Here is a 23,020-nt window from a genome sequence, read left to right as displayed (position 1 = left end):
GAATGGATGACAAATGACAGGGTGGAGTCAGTACACTGATACTGGCACAAACAGGCAGCTGGCATAATAGGTTATATTAATTAGGCATAACCAGGTTCATTATTCTGCTTTACTCACCATCAGAGAGGCCCCCATTACAGAACTGTGTTCATGTTCGGGCCCCACATTTTTTAAAAAGAGAGACAAATTGGAGAGAATTCAGAGGAGAAAAAAAGAATTATAAAAGGTTTGGCAAAAATGAGGCCTATGCGTGGGAGTTTCAAAAGTGACTTAGGAGCACAAGTCCCACATTGGAAAGATTTAGGAAATCCTGATTTAGGAAAGACTAAGACAGGGCATGCTCAGTGTAAGGGAAATTAAGACAGCAGGGAGGGAAGATAACTGTTTATGCATACAAAAAGGGATATTATAAAAGGGACAAGGACCATGTATTGTCATTAGCTAATGAGGGTGGGAGACAATGGTATGTTTGAAGACTGTGGGGAAGGAGCCAGATGAAAGGGAGTGGGTGAAGATGTCAGAGGCAGATGAGGGGAAGATGAGGAGTTGGGGCTGTGTAGCAGGTGGAGGAGTTCTTCAAAATCAGAAGCTGGTGGAATAGAATAGATGAAGGAATGAATGAGAGGAAGGGGGAGATGAAAGCACAGGGCAGCTAGTCAATTTTCAATTTGAAAAAAATTAAGATCCTGGGCAGAAAGAGCTACCACTGGGGAAAGTGGCTTAAAGAGAATCAAAGATGAAGGAGAGGCAATCAGGAATGAAGCCACACACTCTAAAAGCGCTCCAGGGGTCACAGAAGACAGTCACCAGCCTACCTTCTGAGCAATATAGGGTTCTGTGTAAGAATAGACTTGCACTACAAGAAGTCCCAATGCCTCTTGGACTTTCTCCAGAGTTGCTCAGCAACATGGAGCAAGAGGAGGCTATAAAGTGTGAACCAGGATTGTTGGAACAATAGGACTATAAAATGGACATGTCCACACTAGGAGAAATGATGTGGTTTTACACAGACATAGCTAGTGATTGCTAGCACATTGTAGAATAATAGCGTAGACAGGGCAAGATGTTTGTTTTTATCTTGATGCAGCTGGTTGAGGTGAGCCATAGAACGGAGCCCAGAATTCATCTTGACCAGCTACATAAAGGACAGACTTTACAACATGTTACGTATCTTATTGTAACAACATACATTTATTTACAGTTTAGATATGGCTTAAGAGAGTGGAGAAGAAAAGGAGTTCAAGTGGAGAAGAGAAAGAGGGTTGAGCTGTAATCAGAGGCCATGGACTCAGCAGAGAAGAGGGAGAGTAGTGAGAAAGGTAGGAGGTGGAGAGAATCAGGATGGTCAGAGATGTTGTGTCTTGGAGATCACAAAAGTAGGAGATGAGATGGGGTGGGAGGAAGGTGGAAGAGGAGAGTATGTAACACAGAGGGAGATAAGGAATGGCCAAAGAGTGGAAATTCAGTGCGGGAAGGGTCATCCAGAGAGCATTTTGGGGTGTGAACTAAAGGTCAGAAGCCCAAGCATGGACTTGGATGGGGAGCTGTTTCAGAGCTGCAGGTTGAATGGATAAGTTAGGGAGAAAAATTGGCAGGCAGCAGAGTTGGAGGGATCTTTAACATGGGAGTTGAAATCCTAAAGAATGAGTGGAGCACGCGAAGGAGAGGAAGAAAGAGGAGCCAGGAGCTGAAATCAGAAGAGGAGCCTGGAGAATAGTAGCTAACAGCTATACAGTGGGAAAGGGGAGAGAAAAGCTGGGCGGAGTGTGCTTTGAAGGAGGCAAAAGAGTGGCTGCAGAGAAGCGTTGGAAGCAGGAGGGACAGGAAAGCACCAGGCTGGTGCTGCTGCAATGTGAGAGAGGAGGGGAGACCACTAGCGGAGGGCAGCCACCAAAGCAGAGGGGAGAGCTAGGTTTCGATATGGGGGGAGTGAACTGTAAGACAGCTTGCTGAAGCTGGAGTGGGAGTTCTAGAGTGCACAGGAGAAGGGAAGGAAGCTGATGTGACCCGTTACTGTGGGCCATGGTAGAAAATGGAGAGAGCTATGGGAAGAGGCAGGATTGGAACTAGGCAAGTATGAGACAGAGGTAGAGATGTGCTGAGTACTTGGAGGATGGGGTGGGGAGAGAGCTGTTGCGGCAAAGCAGAGAATATTGGTGGAATAGAGAGAGATAAGGGAAGGGAGCAGGATGATAGAGGAAAGGCACCAAGATAGGAATGTTAGAAACATGGTGGGGCAGTGATTAGCAACAAATTTGGAGGGGAACAGTGAATTAAAGTGACAGTCAGGCGAGTCAGTCCAGGGAGGCAGCAATCCGTCAGTTAAATCAGGTAACAATGTCTCAGTTAAATCAAAGTGGGGAACAATTAACCAATTACAGTAGCTTGGAGCCTCCATGGGTACATTTGAAGACTGGCTTGCTGCCACTGAGTAAAGGAATGAATGCTACAGCTGGCTGCTTCATTCAAAATATCACAGAGACAACCTTGTATTAGTGATGACAGCTCCAGCTGCTCCTCATTTCCTCATGGAAAGGAGAAGGGTGTTCCAGACTGGCAGTACGTCTGAAGAAATCATTTATAATAAATCCTCCTCCCTCACTAGTTTCGGAAGGGGCCATCAGCCTTCCAAACTGGTAAACAGCATCATAAGGTCACCAGCCTATCTGAGGGTGGAGTTGCATTTGGGAAGAAGTCCTACTCTTCAGAGCAGGCTGACAATTGGTATCCAGAGCTATCAGTCATAGTAAGTGGCCTAAGAGACTGAGAGGCTCAGACAGCATGGTGTCAGGCATGGTATAAGAAGGACAGATAGATTGTGCAGTCCCCAGATTTGAGTATTTAAAATCAATGTGGAAGCAAGACTAGAGACACCAGTGAAAGAAGCTAGCAGAAAATCAATCAACCAAGGGAAAGTAAGAAATTAGTTTCTTGCACTTCCCACACATGGCCAAATTCTGCCACCCTTAATCCCATTGAGTAGGAAATTTCACAGTGAGTAGTCCCATCTGAAGTCAGTGGAAGTATTTGACAAGTAAGGTACTTCTTAACATGCGTAAGGGTGGCAGAATTTGGTTCAAAGTAATATTAAGATGGGATTAATGACATGAAGAGATATGAGGTATCTTGAATGAAAAACAATAGAAGGTAGCAGAAGCCAGGAACATCAGGATAGAAAGGTGTAAAACAGCAAAATCAAAATAGACAACCGAGTAGGGTATACTACAGAAATCAGTAATACAGATAAGAAAGAAATAGTCATAACAGGTAGACAAGGCAAAAGAAGTAGGAATTATCTTTACCAATGTATATAAGATCCTTAAAGAAAGCAGTGTAAATTTGGACTATTTTAAGCAATATAAGTTCATTTTCTGGTATGTAAATTTAAATTAGAACCAACTTCAATTCTACAGCCACAGCATTAAGGAGAGAACACCACAGCACCACCTAATGTAGAAGGACAACCTACTTTTATAAAAAGAACAGGAGTACTTGTGGCACCTTAGAGACTAACAAATTTATTTGAGCATAATCTTTCGTGAGCTACAGCCCACTTCATCAGATGTAGCCCACGAAAGCTTATGCTCAAATAAATTTGTTAGTCTCTAAGGTGCCACAAATATTCCTGTTCTTTTTGTGGATACAGACTAACACAGCTGCTACTCTGAAACCTACTTTTATGTTTACCTGGCCAGTGTTCAACATGAGGGGAGCATGGTTTACTGTTTATGGGGAGAGGGTTAATTGTCAGGTTGTGGGAGAAAAGAAGTAAACACCTGGAGCAGACTGAGCTGGTAGTGAGATGGTCATTCCAAGAACTAGCAGCATCAGATTATAGTAGTTACCATGAAGACAAATCACTGAAAAACCTGTACATCTTGCTAATTAAACAGCAAGTTACTTAGATGCCAACTAAAATTGTTTTTTAATTGCCTGGTGTCTGTAAGTATCAGGAGTAACCCGGTGACTGTAGATAAAAAGCAATTTGGGTCTGCAGGTTTCTGTTTTCTGACTACCTCTTCTCAAATCTGCAGAGAGATACAGTATTGCAATCCTAACCCCGTCCACATCTTAGAACGGTTTACACATTCTCATCACTTGTTACTAAGAGCTACCTGTTACAGTAGGTGAATCTCAGTAATTAACGAACAAGTGATTTTTAATTGTGCATTACACACAAGGAATGTTTATAATACTACAAGCTCTTACTAGGTGACTATATTGAGAAGGAAGTGAATGTTTAGGTGTCACTCTTGTGTAAAAAATGTCTTTGGCTATGTTGGTCATGACCATAGTTCAGAATGAATTTTCTCATTATCCCAGAGGGCCCAGCTGAGATTATTCTTGAGGGTGCCTGTCCTCTCAACATAGTCCTCCCTTCAACAAATTCCCTTTCCCTCATGTCTACTAATCCTCTTTCCTCTACTTTGTGCTTAAAAGTTGTATCACTTTAAATATACCAGTAGAGTTAATGCAGTACAACCCCCTAATGTGGATAGAGTCATAGCAGTATAAGGGAAGGAGAATAATAAATACAGTATAAATTCAATTTTAATTTTTTTATAATTTTGACAGATAATACTGTTTATTAAGCTTTTTTTTCAATTTTGATCTATTTTAAATTTTCACAGTTCTGGGAAATTATGGTAGAAGGTTAGGGGGGTGTTATAGACTAATTTTTTTTATTGTGGTAGATATTGAAATTCAAAAAGTTAAAGCTTTATAACCATTAAAATGCCAATTGTGAATATCACATGTCAGAAGATACAACGTAAATATCCTGAAATCAAACTCAACTAAGTTCTCAAGAAGAATTTTTCTTACTTTGCCTATCTGTAAACTTCAGTTATTATTGATGGAAAAATTTTTTCACAAGTTTGTGTGTATACAGTGAAGTTGACACTGACTGACTTTTACTGATAAAAATCTAATCCATCCAAGACTAAGTATAAATCACCTTTGTAGCAGTATAACTATGTCCACACTATGGGTTGCACCAATATAACTTTTGGTAAATAAAATATTAATTAGACCCCCATTCAACATATCAAAGCTGTGTGTAGAGCAGGCCTTATTCTCTCCTCCACATGGCTGAGTGGTTGCGCTCCCCATCTTTCCTCTCCAAATAATCTCTTACTCCTATACACAGACTGGTTAGTAAAAAGGAGAAGATTGAGGCCTTGTCTCTATGGGAAAGGAGCATCATTTTAACCTAATGTATGAATTTAAACTGGTTTAATTAAACACGTGCAACTCTCCCATACAGACAAGTCCTAGAGACCTGTTTTTCCCAGCATGAACCAAAGGAGAATATCTTATACCTCTTTATAGCCATATTTACATTAGGACAAAAGGTATATTTTAACATGTGTTAACTAACATGTTAAAATCCTAGTGTAGACAGGGCAAGGTGTAATTTTAACATGTTAGCTGGTCAAAATAAACTTTAAGCTTCTTCTGAATTTACCTACAATTGCCCTGTCTGCACTAGGACTGTAACATGTTAGCTAACAGGTGTCAAAAATACACCTTTTTTCCTAGTGTAGACATAGTGTTTGTGTAGACTGTGGAATTCTACAATTTGACCACAGTCGTAGGTGGAGCACTGAGGGAACAATCCCATGTCTAAGATAAGAGTGACTGGAATCTGCTCTATTTTATTCAAATTAGGTGCAATCCTAATCCTCCAGGCATATTGCCTCGGAGGCTACTTCAGCTGAGAAAAATTGGGCACTCCTCATATTAATATAGATGCTTGAATAAGGATGTCTGAGCTGCAATGGGTAATAAACAGGTGACTTTTAATAGTGCATTACGTAGGAGATCTTTATGATACTGCATGTTGTCATTGAAGTAATTATACTGAAAAGGAAGTGACTCTTTGGGTGTAATTTTGGGCCTAATACTTTGATGTGATTTGCTGAGTGTGTGTGAAGAGCCCAGTGAGCATTGTATGCCAGACCCTTCCAGCTAGTCCATCAGATTATACTTATGCAGAAATGACCTTCTGCTGCTAATTAAAATTAAACAGTTATATAGAAAAATAACTCACCAATGTAACAGACAATATTAATAGTGTTGTACTCAACAGTTAGCTTATAGCATTAACTCCACATGAAAGCCTTGCGTGCCCCTAATAAAATGTGTCAGAGGAAAGTGTAGTTTTAGCCATGTCAAAAGATATCCCCTCACCCACCTTGTCTTTCAGAGAAAAGTATGCATTTGAGACCTATCTCCACAGCAATTCTATGTTAACTTTCTACTTGCTAGAGTTAGCTTTTCTGACTTGACTACACAGCCCTCCTTTGGTCTAGTTCTTAACTGTCATGCACTCTGCATATTACAGAGACAAGATGGGTGAGGTAATAGCTTTTATTGGATCAACTTCTGTAGGTGCTTCTGTTGGTGAGAGAGACAAGCTGTCTAGCTTACACAGAGCTCGTCCTCAGGTCTGGGCAATATGCACCCTGAATAATCATTTATATAACTGCAAAATAGGTGTAGGACGCTACCAAATTAGAATGGTAGCATTTTACACCCACTAGGCAGTTTATAGACATACGTAAATGATGACAAAAAGTGCTAGGCAGTGGAGAATTACAGCCCTGCACCTCCAACACTTGGTCACTTTTTGAGCCTAGAATATGACTAAAGGCTTTGTCTTCACTGCCAAAAAAGATGTTTTTACTGTGAGATAATTAAAGCTAAGTAGCTGTAAAATTCTAGTGAAGACAAGGCACTGCCATTTTTACTACAAGGTAGGTAGGTGAGATCAGCTCTATATCCCCACCCGTGTTTGACTTCATCTAGCCTACCTTGCAGTGAAAACAACAATATGTTGTCTCAACAAGGAACAGCTATCACTTTTTTGTGGTGAAGACTTAGGGTATGTCTACACTACGGGATTAATCCAAATTTACAGAATTCTAATTTTGGAAACAGATTGTATAAAGTCGAATGTATGCGGCCACACTAAGCACATTAATTTGGCGGTGTGCGTCCATGTACCGGGGCTAGCGTCGATTTCTGGAGCGTTGCACTGTGGGTAGTTATCCCATAGCTATCCCATAGTTCCCGCAGTCTCCCCCGCCCATTGGAATTCTGGGTTGAGATCCCAGTGCCTGATGGGGCAAAAAACATTGTCGCAGGTGGTTCTGGGTACAGCCTCACCCCTTCCTCCATGAAAGCAATGGCAGACAACTGTTTCGCGCCTTTTTTCCTGGGTGAACACAGCAGACGCCATACCATGGCAAGCATGGAACCCGCTCAGCTCAAGACAGCAGTCATGAACATTGTAAACACCTCGTGCATTATTGTGCAGTTTATGCTGAACCAGGACCAGAAAAACGAGGCGAGGAGGCGGCGACGGCAGCGCGGTGACGAGAGTGATGAGGACATGGACATGGACACAGAATTCTCTCAAACCGCGGGTCCCGGCGCTTTTGAGATCATGTTGTTGATGGGGCAGGTTCTATCCCTGGAACGCCGATATTGGGCCCGGGAAACAAGCATAGACTGGTGGGACCCCATAGTGTTGCAGGTGTGGGACGATTCCCAGTGGCTGCGAAACTTTCGCATGCGTAAGGGCAGTTTCATGGAACTTTGTGACTTGCTTTCCCCTGCCCTGAAGCGCCAGAATACCAGGATTAGAGCAGCCCTCACAGTTGAGAAGCGAGTGGCGATAGCCCTGTGGAAGCTTGCAACGCCAGACAGCTACCAGTCAGTCGGGAATGAATTTGGAGTGGGCAAATCTACTGTGGGGGCTGCTGTCATGCAAGTAGCCAAAGCAATCATTGAGCTGTTGCTACAAAAGGTAGTGACTCTGGGAAATGTGCACGCCATAGTGGATGGCTTTGCTGCAATGGGATTCCCTAACTGTGGTGGGGCGATAGATGGAACCCATATCCCTATCTTGGCACCGGAGCACCAGGGTACCCAGTACATAAACCGCAAGGGTTACTTTTCAATGGTGCTGCAAGCACTGGTGGATCACAGAGAACGTTTCAGCAACATCAACGTGGGCTGGCCGGGAAGGGTTCATGACGCTCGCGTCTTCAGGAACACTACTCTGTTTAAACGGCTGCAGCAAGGGACTTACTTCCCGGACTAGAAAATAACCGTTGGGGATGTTGAAATGCCTATAGTTATCCTTGGGGACCCAGCCTACCCCTTAATGCCATGGCTCATGAAGCCATACACAGGCAGCCTGGACAGGAGTCAGGAGCTGTTCAACTACAGGCTGAGCAAGTGCAGAATGGTGGTGGAATGTGCATTTGGCCGTTTAAAAGGTCACTGGCGCACTTTACTGACTCGCTCAGACCTCAGCCAAACCAATATCCCCATTGTTATTGCTGCTTGCTGTGTGCTCCACAATCTCTGTGAGAGTAAGGGGGAGACGTTTATGGCAGGGTGGGAGGCTGAGGCAAATCGCCTGGCTGCTGATTACGCGCAGCCAGACACCAGGGCGATTAGAAGAGCACACCAGGAAGTGCGGCGCATCAGAGAAGCTTTGAAAACCAGTTTCATGACTGGCCAGGCTACCGTGTGAAAGTTCTGTTTGTTTCTCCTTGATGAAAACCCGCCCCCTTTATTGACTCATTCTCTGTAGGCAACCCACCCTCCTCTTCGATCACAGCTTGCTTTCAAAGGAAATAAAGTCACTATCATTTAAAAATCGTGTATTCTTTATTAATTGATTATAAAAAGAGGGAGAGAACTGACAAGGTAGCCCGGGTGGGGTTTGGGAGGAGGATTGGAGGGAAGGAAAAGGCCACTAAAAAAAGGTTAAAATAATGACAGCCTTTTGCTTGGGCTGTCCACTGGGGTGGAATGGGAGGGTGCACGGAGCCTCCCCCCCCCCGCCACGTTCTTACACATCTGGGTGAGGAGGCTATGGAACATGGTGAGGGGGGAGGGGGGTTATACAGGGGCTGTAGCGCCAGTCTGTGATCCTGCTGCTGTTCCTGAAGCTACACCAGACGCCGGAGCATGTCTGTTTGCTCACGCAGCAGCCCCAGCGTTGTATCCTGCCTCCTCTGATCTTCCTGCCGCCACCTCTCATCTCGAGTGTCTCTCCTCTCCTCACGTTGGTCCCTCATGTCCTCACGTTGGTCCCTCATGTCCTCACGTTGGTCCCTCCTGTCCTCATGTTCACTGGCATCTTTCCTATACTTTGAAACCGTGTCCTTCCACTCATTCAGATGAGCTCTTTCATTGTGGTTGGATTCCATGATTTCCGCGAACATCTCGTCTCGCGTCCTCTTTTTCCGTTGCCTTATCTGAGATAGCCTTCTGGACGGAGGAGGGAGGCTTGAAAAATTTTCAGCTGCTGGAGGGAGGGAAAAAAGGAGAGAATTTTTTTAAAAGATACATTTTACAGAACAATGCTTATACTCTTTCACGGTGAACAACACTATTCACATTACATAGCACATGTGATTTCTGTGCAAGGTCGCATTTTGCCTCTTAATATTGAGTGCCTGTGGCTTTGCTGCTAGAGATCACAGACGCAGGTCCGGGCAACAGAATTCGGCTTGCATGTGGCCATGGTAAGCCATTGTCTTTTGGCTTCTGCGTCCTCCTTTCCCACATACCAAGCAAAGCCTGTTGAATGCTGTGGTTTTCCTGTTAACCTTCAGCAGCAGAAAACAAACTAACCCCCCCACCACCATCCAATTCTCTGGGATGATCGCTTTATCCCTCCCCCCACTGTGTGGCTGGTATCAGGGAAGATCCCTGCTAGCCACACGTGAAAAGCTTAGCGCCAATCCTCCCCTTCCCCCCCCCTCCACCCCCCCCGGCGCTTGGCTTACTACAGGGAAGGATTTCTTTTCAGCCACAGGCAAACAGACCGGTAGGAAGGGCCACCTCTGTCCCCTTAATTAAATTCCCGTATTTCAACCAGGTTACCATGAGCGATATCACTCTCCTGAGGATTACACAGTGAGATAAAGAACGGATGTTGCTTGAATGCCAGCAAACACCGGGACCATACGCTGCCAGGCTTTGTCATGCAATGATACCAGATTATTTGCTACTAGCATGGCGTGGTCAAGTGTCCTACCATGGAGGACGGAATAAGGCTGCACTGCCCAGAAACCTTCTGCAAAGGCTTTTGGAGTACCTCCAGGAGAGCTTCATGGAGATGTCCCTGGAGGATTTCCGCTCCATCCCCAGACACGTTAACAGACTTTTCCAGTAGCTGTACTGGCCGCGAATGCATCCCAAGTCCTCAGGGCAAATTAATCATTAAAAAACACTTGCTTTTAAACCATGTTTTATATTTTAAAAGGTAAACTCACCTGAGGTCCCTTCCATGGGGTCATGGTCTTGGGTACTGGCTTGGGAGTGTACTTCAGTCAGGCTGAGAAAAAGATCCTGGCTGTTGGGGAGAACGGAGTGCTGTGTGCTCTCCGCAAGCTCCTCCTCTTCCTCCTCCTCTTCCCCGTCCGCAGAATCCTCAGGTGTGGCTGATGAGATTACCCCCGCCTTGGAATCCATGATCAGAGGTGGAGTAGTGGTGGCGTCCCCCCCAGAATTGCATGCAGCTCAGCATCGAAGCAGCATGTCCGCGGCTCTGACCCAGAGCGACCGTTTGCCTCCTTTGTTTTCTGATAGGCTTGTCTGAGCTCCTTGACTTTCACGTGGCACTGCTCTGAGTCCCTATTGTGGCCTCTCTCCATCATGCCCTTGGAGATTTTTTCAAAAGTTTTGGCATTTCGTCTTTTTGAACAAAGTTCTGCTAGCACTGAATCCTCTCCCCATATAGCGATCAGATCCAGTACCTCCCGTAAGGTCCGTGCTGGTGCTCTTTTTCGATTATTGGCCTGCATGGATGGTTACCTGTGCTGATGAGCTCTCTGTGGTCACCTGTGCTCTCCTGTGCTGGACAAACAGGAAATGAAATTCAAATGTTCACCGGGCTTTTCCTGTCTACCTGGCCAGTGCATCCGAGTTCAGATTGCTGTCCAGAGCGGTCACAATGGTGCACTGTGGGATAGCTCCCGGAGGCCATTACCATCGAATTGCGGCCACACTAACCCTAATTCGAAATGACAATATCGATTTCGGCGCTACTCCGCTCGTCGGGGAGGAGTACAGAAATCGATTTTAAGAGCCCTTTATTTCAAAATAAATGGCTTCGTTGTGTGGACGGGTGCAGGGTTAATTCGATTTAACGCTGCTAAATTCGAATTAAACTCATAGTGTAGACCAGGCCTTAGCCCTGGTCTATCCTACAGAGTTAGGTCGACATAGGCTTCTTACATTGACCTAACTCCGTAAGCATCTACACTAAAATGTAGCTCCCACCAATGTAACTCACTCATTACTCCGCCTTACATAACTCCACCTCCGTGAGAGGCATAGCGCTTAAGTTGATGTAGTTAGGTCGATGCAGTGTCAGTGTAGACACTGCATTGCTTACATCTAGGGTGACCTGATGTCCTGACTTTATAGGGACAGTCCCAGTATTTGGGGCTTTGTCTTATATAGGCACCTATTACCCATCAGCCCCGTCCCAATTTTTCACACTTGCTATCTGGTCACCCTACTTACATCAACTGTTGCTGCCTTTTAGAAACCGTCCCACAATGCCCCACATGGGCAGTTAAATCAGTGCAAGTGCACCTGGTGAGGATGTGCACCACCAACACAAGGAACATAATGTGGACATGTAAAACTGATTCAATTACTACCATGACTGTATGTCAACGTAACTTAGGTAGACTTAATTTTGAAGTATAGACTTGCCCATAGCTAGAGCCCTACCAACTTCACAGTCCATTTTGGTAAATTTCACAGTCGTAGGATTTTAAAAATCTTAAATTTCACAGTTTCAGATATTTAAATTTGAAATTTCACTGTTTGTAACCGTGGGAGTCCTGACCCATAAGGGGGAAATGGGGTAGTTGCAAAGCTATTGTGTGTGGGGGGGTAGGTTCCCGGAGGTGGGTCTGACCCGGCCCCGGGAGTGGCCCACGCAGGGGAAGAGGAAGTCTTGTCCCTCCCCAGCCCAGATGAGACTAGCAGCTGGAGCCAGGGACTAGCAGCAGCTGCCGCTCTCTGGCTGTCCAGCTCTGAAAGTAGTGCAGAAGTAAGGGTGGCAATACTGCAACCCCCCTACAATAGCCAGATTTCATGGGGGAGACCAGATTTCACCAGACAGACCAAATTTCACAGTCCCGTGACACATTTTTCATGGTTGTGAATTTGGTAGGGCCCTACCCATAGCCTAAACAGCCCTGCTTTCTCAAGATCCTCCAATTCAGCTAAAACTAAAAGTGTCCATTGTTCACAGTATTGTTGACCTTTGAATGAAAAGGGCTGATGGAGGGGGTGGAATTAGTGAACTAGTGTAAATGATCTGTTAATGAGACTACGGTGTGATTTGCACAATGACCCATACTGCAAGTAAAGAAAGCTCCAGATTTCATTTTAAACCTTTATTACATTAGGAAATGGGTTCCTCTCTTCCAAAGCAAGGACATGTTGCTACAGCATCAGAAGTTCATGGCTGTTAGGAAAATACATCTTTTTGTGACATATGCTTGAATTGTATGGGACTGATCATGCAGGCACTCCATGCACATAGAACTCTCAATGAATTTAGGAGAAGGATCAGGCCCCAGGTATTTACTTCTTGTCTAGTTCAGTTTGCCATCACAAAACTGTGGGCATGATCCTGACCCCACTGGAGTGAATGGCAAAATCTCTATTGACATCAACTGATAACAATTTAGAATTATCCTAGTATATGATTAAATTGCTCATTCTAGGCATTCCCACCTCTTTTTCCTTGATGGATTGATATTGGCTATCTTCTATTAGCTGCTGTAGAACATTTATCTTGGATTATTTGTTATTCTTGTAAATGAAGGGCAGAGGAATTTAGCTAGATGGTGTTATCATCTGGGCCCTTATGCTGGTATTCCTGGCAAGTACGAACACATCCTTCATCTAAAGCTGGGGGGAACTGTGCTAGCCACAGCACAGATCCAATTGTGCATTTTGTTTGGAAGGGGAAAGGGTTTGAAACCACTGCATGAAGCGTATGTGTCTGACTGAGAACTAAAAGTGCAAGGTACAAAGTACAAAGACAGGGAATTTTGTTTCCGATAGATATGAAAAATAAAGTGTTTCATCAGCAATTTGATGGGAACTGAAAACTGGGTTAGCCATAGTCTTGCTCTGATATTTCTGCACTGGGTGAAAAATTTAATTTCTCAATTTATTTCTATAACATCTCAGTTTCTTTCACAGTAAACCTCAAAATCCCAATACATTTCCCATCCAAAACAGACTAAAACCTCGCAAACCAAGGCCTGAGCCTTCTCCATTTGCCAGTGGCAAAATCCCTATTGGCTTCATTGGGAGAAAGACTGGATCCCTTTTGCTGAGAAAATTGCCAATTTCAATATTTAGATTTGGAGGAAGAGGAATTCAATCCTTATAATTTAAGATAAAAGAAAAATAAATTTCAGTAGCAAATCCACTTTGGGAGATTTGATAGTCCAAACCAGAATTCCTTAGCCCACGCCAGATTTTCCTGTTATACCAAGGCACCCCCAATGAAGAAAGTAGAGGAGAAATTTTGGTTGGTGTTCCATCCTGAGAGGAGAGTTTAGCACTCAGTTAAAACTCTCATTGACTCTAGTAAGGACTTGAGGACTGGGCCATCTACCTGCACTTCCTGCCTTCTGTACTTTGAGTTTTGAGCATCCCCAGTTCAATCTTCCTGTCCTTGAATAGTCTGGCAGAAGGTTGTCTTAATCCAGGCTGCAATGCTAGACACTGTCCTGGCAGGAAGGGAGCCCAGTGAGGTGCAGCAGTCATTGCTTAATCTATGGTGAAAGGAGCAAATGGCTAATCCGCTCTTTTCCTGATGCAGGGAGTTTGAATTTGGAGAGGCAACTCGCAGAAAGGGCTGCAGCATTTTCAAGGTTTTGCTCTCTGTGGGGAGTGGTGATATCAAACCTGCCAAATGGGGAGTGATAGAATTAACTTGAAAAATAACCCGACTCCTAGCCAGGGAGGGGAAGTTCCCCTGACTTTAGCCCCCCATCCTGCTCCTCCCCCCGTCGCTCAGCCCCCATTACACTGAAACCAATGGGCCAGGGGCCCCGGGCTGCTTGTTGAGTAGGGCTGTGTCTTCACTGCAAATCCGCTGGGGTGGCCAGCAGGGCCTGCAGATTTGACCTGGCTATGGCGAGTGGGGGGAGGAGGCAGTAGGGGGGCAGATGTGGCCCTTCGTCTCCTGACACGCAGCCCCCTTGGGGACGGGGGAGATGCCCGGCTCCCATGCGGGGGCCCATTGGCAGTAGGTTTCCCGCGGGTGCCTGGGCTGGGAGCGGTGCTGCGGGAACGGCTGGAGCCAGGCCAGACGGAGGAGATGGGGGCGGGGGCAGCGCCTCAGCCGGGCTCGCTCTGGGGATCGGGACTGTCCTCTCCGCCCGCCCCCGGCCCCGGGCTGAGGCGCTCAGGGGAGGAGGCGGGCATGGGGCGGGTTAAAAGCAGCTGCCGGCCGGGGAGCGGGCAGGACCCTGAAGGCTTCGCGGGACTCAGGCACCGACACCCGCAGGCAGAGCAAGGACCGCGCGCAGCGGAGCTTGCGCCGGCTACTCCTGCCCCGGGCCGCCCGCCCGCCCATGGTGCCCGGCGCCCAGCGCGCAACAGGGGCTCTCATCTGCGCGCGTGGCTGAGACAGGTGAGCTCGGCGCCGCTCTCCCTGCAGGGCGGCCGGGGCGGGGGAAGCCCGCTGCGGCGCTGCCTGAGCGCCCGCTTCCAGCGCCGGGGGAGACGAGGCGCCCATCCGCGCTGCAGCCGGCCCGGGGAGCCGGGCTCCGGGGCCAGCCCCGCGCGGGGGGCCCGTCTCTCGTAGCTCTGAGGGACAGCGGCCGCCGGGGTGAGGCGGGGGGCGCTGGGTCTGTGTGTGCCGGGGCGAGCTCTGATTCCCTCGCACCCTTACTGGCCTTTCCCAGGGACCGCGGGGGGCACAGGAGCGAGCTACCCTCTGGGGGCAGGAGTTAGGGCCCGATCCTGCCCCCCCCCCTAGAAAGCAGGAAAGACTGTGGGGGCGGGGGAGGGTTGGCAATGGCAGGATCGGGTCATTGAGGCCGGAGCTAACCCGGTGATCTGTGGAAAGGCGTTGTGTTATAAAACTGGCTCGTTCAGTGGCTCCTAGAACCTGTTCTTTGATTCATAGCTACGTGGATCCTGAATCTGAATCCTCCGGGCAAGGCTCCTCGTCCCTGCCTCTCCCGGGGTGCACTTTGCATGGCCTCTGTGTTAAGTCCCATAAGTTTCCCCTCTTTAAGTCCTGTTGTGTGAAGGGGTTCTGTCTGTCAGTCCATTATGTAAAAAGAACAGGAGTACTTGTGGCACCTTAGAGACTAACAAATTTATTAGAGCATAAGCTTTCGTGGGCTACAGCATCCGAAGAAGTGGGCTGTAGCCCATGAAAGCTTATGCTCTAATAAATTTGTTAGTCTCTAAGGTGCCACAAGTACTCCTGTTCTTTTTGCGGATACAGACTAACACGGCTGCTACTCTGAAACCAGTCCATTATGTGTGTTCCTTCAGCTGCCCGGTGACCTTCTGCCATGACTGTCGCTCTGGGTTCATCTTTTACACGTGGCCCGGGTATTTCCGTCTTCTTTTCTGGATAACCTTAGAGATAAGGGGTTGTTGGACTCTCAGGAATCTCAAGCATTCTTCTTATAGTGATGGTCCCTATTGTATTCCATGAGGGTTTACGCGTGCACCCCAGCACCCAGAGTTGGAGAATTTTTTTATAAATTCATTCTATTTGTTACTTACATGATATTGAGCAGCTTTTAACTAGTTTAAAAGGCTTCAGCCTCTGTCAACAAGACTGTCTTACTTGCCCATGAATGTATACAGGGTTTTCGTTAAACTGGACAAGCTTTGTAATGCGCTCAGCAGCCAAAGGGCAGGGTAAATAGGGTGAAGTGTCTGGCTGAGTTTGTAAAAAGACTGGTTTTTAATTTACTTGCATGACAGGTTTGGTAAATTGACTGTTTGAAAGGGCGCCAGGCTGTAGTATCTATTTTTGTATGCTCCTCTTGCTCTTAACTTTCTTTCCCTCCCTGCTAACTTTAACCCAGGGAAAATGAAATACTCCAGTGCTGTGCTTGAAGGGACACATTGTCTGTAGATTAAATGTTAAATTAATTCCTGAGAGAAAGGATAGACTTATGGTTAGGGCTTGGGAATGGGAACTAGGGCACCTGCATTCTTTTCCTGGTTCTGCACAGGAAGTCTGAGGTAAAATTTGGAAAGTCACTCAATCTCATCTATAAAATGGGTAGAATAATACTTAAATCTACTTCACAGGTGCATTGTGAGGCTAAATTCACTGTTGCTTGTAAATCACCTTGATATTCTTGTACTAAAGGTTCTCCAGAAGTGCAAAAAGTGTGTGTATACAACATATGCATTCTTTACCTGTTTCACTAATAAGTGGGCTGGAGGCCCAGACTTGACTTTCTGTGGAGCATGAAAGCTTGTCACTTTCACAAACAGAAGTTCCACCAATATGTGAGATTACCCCCCCACCTTGTCTCTCTCATATCCTGGGACTGACATAGCAACAACAACACTGCAAACATTAAATATGAAAACATTTAAAATATCTTACTTTTTCATTCCTTCACTCAGCCTGGAAAATGTAAATAGATTAGTAAATTTCACTTTTGCTTCCATTCTGGTTGTTTCTGGTTCTCCTGCACCAATCCAATGTTGCTGGTTTGGGATGAAGATATTTAAGGGAAAGTTTAAATCCAAAAATCTGCTTTAATTTAACTTTTCATGAGACTTATTTTAAACATTAGTATTACTATTAGCTGTCCACTTAACAGTGGACAATGTCTCTATAAGTTCACAAGACCATGACTTCAGAGAATTAAAGCAACAAGCAATATAAAGGCAACAGCTATTAAAGGTAATTTGTGGCATGCCTTATGTGTTTGGCTTCGTTTTTTAAAGAGATTCTCATGAAAGTAAACAGGCTTGCATCAAAGGACAGGTCTTATCCACACTATTACCCCAGCTCAGAGTAGACCACTCCTATAATTTACTGAGGAAATAGGAAATGAAAGGTGTGAATCAGGATAAATGTTTCCTGATCACTGTGGCTGGCTTTGCTGACATGAGCAGGAGTCTTGCCTGAGTAAGGGCTGCAGTACCTGGCTCTAGACCATATGCAGTTGAGATAGATGGTGGCTGAAAGCTTCCCCAGGGCACTTTGGATAGAGCTGCCTTGTCCTAGTCAAGGTCTCTGGGCAATCAAGTCACAATATCTGGGTCTTTGGACTGCGAAATCTAGTTCTATCCTATTTCCTTTCCCATCAATAGAGCAGAGTGTATCCATTTTTCTCATGTAGCACAGAAATCTTGAGTGAAGAAGGATGGTTCAAGGGATTGGGTAATGGGCTAGACGCAGGGGTCGGCAACCTCTGGCACACGGCTTGCCAGGGGAAGCACCCTGGTGGGCCGGGCCAGTTTGTTTACCTGCCGCGTCCGCAGGTTCGGCTGATCGCGGCTCCCACTGGCTGTGGTTCACTGCTCCAGGCCAATGGAGGCTGCGGGAAGCAGCACAGGCTGAGGGATGTGCTGGCCATGGCTTCCCGCCGCCCCCATTGGCCTGGAGCAGCGAACCGCGGCCAGTGGGAGCCGTGATCGGGCGAACCTGCTGACGCGGCAGGTAAACAAACTGGCCCGGCCCACCAGGGTGCTTACCTTGGCGAGCCGCGTGCCAGAGGTTGCCGATCCCTGGGCTAGAGAGTCTTTCATTTTGAGGGTGCTGGTTCCAATCCACCCCTTGTTGATAGTGATCAGAGATTGTTACCCTCTGATGCAAGATATAATTCTGTTGAGTTCAGAGTTGCCGTATCCACTTATAGCCAAAGTGAATTTGTCTTGGGGAACTCAGAACTCTTGCAAGATAAGTTTTGCAAGAAAAAACATGGTTAACAGTGGCTGAATTCAGGCAAGAATTCTTCTGACTCGTGTCCTACTTTGCATAATGAGAATGTATCTCATATGGAAAAGTATTATGAATGGCACCTCTCACCAAGCAATAGTAGGTTAATTCACAGTTATGGGGAGAGTGAAACAGTGGCAGGTATTTCTAAAAACTATTCAAAGTTCACTTTAAATCTATATATTTTTAGACATATCAACAGAACCTTGCCAAATCCATCCTTTGTGGTGCTGAGTCACTATGGGAGCTGAAGACACTTCATCTTGCAGGACTGAGCCCTTATTCAGTAAATAATTAATTGACAAATGTATATTTGCTTGCTACCTGCTTTGCGGTGTTACATTTTAATCCAGCAAGTAAAGATCTAATTATCTCTGAGTCTTTTGCTTCTGGGTTAATTAGTACAGTGGCTCTCAACCTTTTCAGGTTACTGTACCCCTTTCAGGAGTCTGATTTGTCTTGTGTACCCCCAAATTACACCTCACTTAAAAGCTACTTGCTTACAAAATCAGACATAAAAATGCACACAATTACTGAAAGATTGCTCACTTTCTCATTTTTACCATATAATTCTAAAATATTGTATTTACATTTCAGTGTATAGTATATAGAGCAGTATAAACAAGTCATTGTATAACAATTTAGTTTGTACTGACTTCGCTAGTGCTTTCTATGTATCCAGTAGTAAAACTAAGCAAATATCTAGCTCAGTTGATGTACTTCCTGGAAGACCTCTGTGTAGCCCCAGGGATATACATTCCCCTGGTTGAGAACCACTGAATTAGTACACACCAAGCACCTGTTTTCCTAAGGCTAGAAGTGCTTGAGATTGAAGAAGAATAAGGAAAATATATCGTTTCAGCTAATGCTCAAGCCTGCACATATCACACACTGGCTGTGGAAGGTACTCAGGGCAGACAGTAGACTTTGTCTACCACTGATTTAAGTCAGACATATGATCCTTACCTGTCATTGTAAATTTGCTGTAAATTTACCTTTCAGTTACTAACTGCCTTCACTTGAAGACAGAACTGTTACTGTACTTGTAGAAGAGCACTTAAAAGCTGCTAGAGAGAACTGCCCTGGCTTCTAAGAGGGTGGGACTGTTGCTTTGATCTTTATCAACCACTTTGTAATTCTTTAATAAAAGTTGATCATCTTTTTGCTTTGGGTATTCCTGTTGGGCACTCTTTGATTCTTCAATACACAGCAGCAGAATTACAAATTGCTGCAAGTTTCTTTGCATTGTGAAAGGAAAGGCTTTTTAGCTGCCAAAACCCGAGTTCAGAGTTAAGTTTTCTTCCACAACAAAACTGTGAGAACAGTGTCGTCAACTGCTGAAGGAAAGACACTGAATTCTGTTATAGCTGTGTCTACAATAGGGCTTTTACCAGTAATTATTTTGGCAAAAATCGCACCCCTACCTGAGTTATGGTGGTAAAACTTGGAAGTGCACACCAGCCTTTAGTGTACCATAGAACTACTGGTTTGAATGGGGGTTGCAACTAAGATCAGGCTCATTCTGTCAATGATTTGGGATCATAAGCAGTTTAACGATTCTAAAGCTTTGCTGATGGAAAAAATTAGCATGAGAATTGCCACACCAAGACAGAGAATTGTCTCCCAACACTGGCCAATGCCAAATGCTTCTGTTGAAAATCTGATAATGCACTTAAGTGTGTGATGGCTGGTTTAACTGCAGATGCTACCCTTAGTCATATTTAATATCTAAAAGCATGCTGATGAAGGCAACAAAGGGGCAGTTCAAGGCACACCCAACATCGGAGGAAATCTGAGCCTGACTAGCCAGTGGAGGCACCATAGACATCCATGTCCATATGCAAGCCTGGGGAAACGAGTAAATCAGGATACTATTTGTAGGTGTGGGGAGAAGGGCATGATCTTATTCTGAATTTGTACAGCACCTAGGGCAATAGGACACCATTACTGACTGGTTCTTCAGGTGCTACTGTAATACAAACAAATAATATTACATATGCTGCTTTTTTAATTTTACTAGTAAGCTATTTGCCTGGGTAATATCCTGTGGCAGTGAGTTCCACACGTTAGCTTTACATGAACAGAATAAACTTTTTATCTTTTTCACCATTTTATTAATACAAACCCAGCATGCTTACATACACTGCAATCTCTAACACCTGGTTTGTTGAAGCTTTATTGTTAACTTCTGATTAAAGACCGCCTGCTGTACCCAGCTTTTAATTGAGGCCTTGTCCACACTGCCACTCTACAGCGCTGAAATTTTCTCGCTCAGGGGTGTGAAAAGACACGCCCCTTGAGCGCTGCAAGTTTCAGTGCTGTAAAGTGCCAGTGTAGCCAGTGCACCAGTGCTGGGAGCTACTCCCCTCGTGGGGGTGGGTTTTTTACAGCGCTCTCTCCCAGTGCTGGTGCCGTGATTACATAGTAGGGTGACCAGATGTCCTGATTTTATAGGGACAGTCCCGATATTTGGGGAGTTTTCTTATATAGGTGCCTATTACCACCTCCCCCCCCACACACACACACACTCTGTCCCGATTTTTCATACTTGCTATCTGGTCACCCTACTACACAGCCACATTAAAGCGCTGCTGCAGCAGCGCTTTAACGTTGCTAGTGAAGACATACCCTGAGAGTATGGACACGTCTTCACTAGCAACGTTAAAGTGCTGCTGCCTGAGCGAGAAAATTGCAGTGCTGTAAAGTGCCAGTGTAGACAAGCCCTCAGAAAGGCATCTGCTAAGGGGGGAGTGACTGTAATCTAATCACTAGATCTTGATGATTCCAGCACTCAGAGCTAGTATCATAGGGGTTAGCAGGGCAAGCACATAGTGCCCTCTCGCTTTGCAATTGCAGCTCTCAACTCTAGTATCCTGATGCTGTCTTGTGTAGGTGTGCAGTACCCCTCTGCTGCTAGTGATAATGTTGATATCCTGGTCCCCCTGGTGGCTCAGCTGGAACAGCAGAATAACCAATGGAGTAGTGCAGCTGTGACTGGTGCTAAGATGTGCAACGGCTTGATCCCCATTTCAAACCATTTTTTGATATAGAAATGCTCTTTTAATTTTTTATTTAAGGGATGAGTTTCTCTACAGTGGAGACTGAAAGCTCAGTTACTCAATGTCACTGAGTTCTGTGGCTCCCTCCCTACACTGTGGTCTCCCCAGCTCCTTCCTTTGACTCTAATCTCCCTATATATCTCTGCTTCTCTTTTCTGCCTCAGATTCCCCCAGATGCTCTTGCTGCTGCCTCTGCTATTGCCTTTTGCAGGAGATGAGGGGTATACTGCCAGGCCTCAGTCCAGCAAAGAATTTAAGTCAATAGGGCTATTTGTATGCTTTAAGTTATGCTCATGCTTAAGTGTTTTGCTGGATTGGGGTCCTAATGCGTGTACAGTGGCATGGCAGTTACAGAGCTGTGCTGGCTATCTGAAAATAAAGGCTGCCATCAATTAAACTGAATCTTAGTTTTCCTTGCCTTAGTTTTTCATTCCGTCAGAGAGACGGTTGATATTTTACTCGCTTTGTCAGTAAAAGGGTCTGAGAAGCAAATATCTGGAATAAAGATGAACAATGATACTGAGTCAGCAGAGTAGCCCATAATACTTCCACCTCACTCTGACTAAATTAAAGCAATTGAACTCTCCCAGAACACTCTTTCAGTTGGGACTACTATAATATTTTCTTGTCATCTGCCCCAGATGTTGTGACCGATGTTTGATTCAGGGATTGACCAGAATGGGGATAGCTGGTGTGATCTATTTGGACTGATGGCACTAAGGGGTTGATCCTTCACCCACTGATGTCAATAGCAGTATTAGCAGCAAAGAGTCCTGGGCACCTTATAGACTAACAGACATATAGGAGCATGAGCATCTGAAGAAGTGAGGTTTTTACCCATGAAAGCTTATGCCCAAATAAATCTGTTAGTCTTTAAGGTGCCACCAGACTCCTTGTTGTTTTTTTTACAGGACTCTTTGCTGCTTTTACAGATCCAGACTAACACGGCTACCCCTCTGATACTTAATAGCAGTATTGACACTAACTTCAAAGGTTGCAGGGTCAAACTGAAAGTGGCTCTATCACTGGGGAGTGTTCCAGGTGCCACATGGCTTTCAGCCAGCATGAAAGCAGGAGTGGAGCCTTGAAAGGTAGAACAGGAGAGGGGCAAATGGAGGAGGATGGCAGGACCAGTTTTCAGGAGAAGAGGAGAGATACCTGGAGGAGGTGGGAGAGATGGGTTTTTAAGTGGTGAAGGGGCAAAAGAGATTTAGGCATGTGTGTGGTGGGGAGTGAGACTTGGTGGGGCAGGAGGAGGCAAAAGGAATAATGAGACCTGGGAAGCTGAAGTGGAAGGGGGAGAGAGAGGTGGTGTGGTGGCAGGAAAGAAAAGCAGGGCTGGGTGGAGAGACAGCAGTGAGAAAAGTAAGGTCAGGTCTACACTATAATCTTACAGCCGTATAACTATGTCACTTTGGTGTGAAAAATCCACACCCCTGAGCAACACTGTTATAACGACCTAAACCCCACCCCACCAACAGTGTGCAAAGCTACTGCCTCTCGTGGAGGTGGGTTAACTACACTGACAGGAGAAGCTCTTGGCGTAGTAGCATCTTCACTGAAGTGCTACAGTAGCGCAGCTGCACCGCTGCAGTGTTTTAAATGTAGACCTACTCCAAGAAAAAGGGCATATGAAGGGGAATGGAGGAGATATGAGAGGTGGGAAACAACTGGTAGAGACAGGAGGAGGAGACGGAAAGAATAGACAGGAAAAGAGATGCAAGAAAGCAAACAAAACTGGGAATGCAAAGAACCTGGTGGGATCCAGAGAGGAGAAATGAACCTGTATTCGTATGTACAGCGACAAACTTCTATGTGGCAGTTCTGTTTTTTTAAATGATATATATTTAGCTGTATAGAAGCATCTCTAATCTGTTTAACAAAATCAATTACAACATTCCAATATCTAAAGCTCAGTTAGAGCTGATCCAAAGCCTATTGTAATTGATGTGAGTCTTTC

The 23,020-nt window shown here is 45.4% G+C and overlaps 1 protein-coding gene across 1 annotated transcript in view; it reads left to right on the top strand.

Annotated features, from left to right (window-relative positions):
- The first annotated feature begins 14,637 nt into the window (after positions 1 to 14,637).
- Positions 14,638 to 23,020, top strand: part of LOC112118415 (gap junction beta-6 protein) — a 14,660-nt gene continuing 6,277 nt past the window's right edge. Inside the window, exon 1 of the mRNA XM_026653410.1 lies at positions 14,638 to 14,704. The gene's annotated coding sequence lies outside the window, so the exon portion shown is untranslated. The remainder of the gene's footprint in view (positions 14,705 to 23,020) is intronic.

This window comes from Terrapene carolina, unplaced genomic scaffold (assembly GCF_002925995.2).
Source record: "Terrapene carolina triunguis isolate 2854851 unplaced genomic scaffold, T_m_triunguis-2.0 Scaffold138, whole genome shotgun sequence".
NCBI lineage: Eukaryota > Metazoa > Chordata > Testudines > Emydidae > Terrapene > Terrapene triunguis.
Note: the sequence above shows the minus strand (reverse complement) of the source record. Positions and strands in the feature narration are given on the sequence as shown.